At 34.0% G+C, this 1,496-nt stretch overlaps 1 non-coding gene across 1 annotated transcript; it reads left to right on the top strand.

Annotated features, from left to right (window-relative positions):
* Positions 1-449: 449 nt before the first annotated feature.
* LOC115934113 (U6 spliceosomal RNA) lies at positions 450-556 on the top strand. The gene has a single exon (XR_004069960.1). It is a non-coding gene; the product is annotated as a U6 spliceosomal RNA (small nuclear RNA).
* Positions 557-1,496: the final 940 nt, after the last annotated feature.

Raw genomic sequence — 1,496 nt, 5'->3', positions numbered from 1 at the left:
TTGCACCACAAATTTTGTCAAGACAGTAGATCTCAAGTTAAGTGTTCTTATCAAAGAAAAGCCAAACATACAAACAAAGGGTCTTAGAGAAACTTCGGGAGATGTTGAATATGCCTATTACCTTGATTGGAATGATGGTATCACAGGTGCTTGCCTATGTTGAAACTCAGAATTGTACAGGTTAGACATGTGCAGTCCATTGTATATCAATCATTTCCCTTATATCTATCCTATAGAATATTTTATACCACTGCCAATATCAATAAAAAATGAACTTGCCGAGAAGTTTCCTATCGATAATAAATACATATGCTTCTCTGAATGTATACCTTACAGTGAAGCAATACTTCCATTCCTGCCCAAAGCGGAGCACTTTCAAACCTGACACCAATCCTGGTACTTAGAATGATACCTCAATAAAGCTGTTTTCCAGAAAAAGAAAACACTGCTTGCTTCATTTGGCAGCAGATATACTAAAATTGGAAGGATACTGAGAAGATTAGCATGGTCCCCGTGCAAGGATGACAGGCAAATTCGCAAAGCATTACATATAAAAATTTCTTATTTAAAAAAATGTAAAAAGAAAAATGATAATTAATTGGAAAAATTATGACAATTCCATGACCTTTAAAATTTTTTGTCAAAGTATTAAAAATTATCTTACTGTTGATTATAAATGTATATTAAGTAAAAAATTAGTAAAACTAATATATATTTAATATGTTATAATTTAAAACATTATAAACATGAAAAGTTAACGTTTTACTTCTTTGTTTAAAAAAATAGTCCAGCCTGGGCAACATGGTGACACCCCACCTCTACAAAATACAAAAATTAGCTGGGTGTGGTGGCACATACCTCTAGTCCCAGCTACTCAGGAGGCTGAGGTGGGAGCATTGCTTGAGCCCAGGAGGTGAAGGTTGAAGTGAGCCAAGATCATGCCACTGCACTGCAGTCTGGGCAACAGGGGAAGACCCTGTCTCAAAAAAAAAAAAAAAAAAAAGGAGTCAACAATAGAGGTGAATACTACTTCTAATTCTAATCATTACTTTAATCATTATTTTTCCTAGCTTCTATCATTTATTTATTTGTCCTGGTAGTACTCTGATATAGAAATGAGAAAGCTTAAAATAAGAGTAAAATAATCTTTTTAAAACTCAATACAATATGCCTTTTAAAAGTGGCATGGAGTAATAATGCACAGGATGGCAGTCTATAATATAATCTATAAGGCTACCTTTCTAAATCAATCTGTGGGCAACATTTCCCTTACATCTATCCTACAGAGTATTTTATACCACCGCCAGTACCAATAAAAAAAAACTTGCTGAGAAGTTTCCTATTGATAATAATATATATGCTTCTCTGAATGTATGCTTTACAGTGAAGCAATACTTCCATTCCTGCCCAAATCAGAGCACTTTCAAACCTGACACCAATCCTGGTACTTAGAAACCTATAAATGATTATCTCAGCCATGGGCTACGTAAAATAAA

This window comes from Gorilla gorilla, chromosome 2 (assembly GCF_029281585.2).
Source record: "Gorilla gorilla gorilla isolate KB3781 chromosome 2, NHGRI_mGorGor1-v2.1_pri, whole genome shotgun sequence".
NCBI classification, from domain to species: domain Eukaryota; kingdom Metazoa; phylum Chordata; class Mammalia; order Primates; family Hominidae; genus Gorilla; species Gorilla gorilla.
Note: the sequence above shows the minus strand (reverse complement) of the source record. Positions and strands in the feature narration are given on the sequence as shown.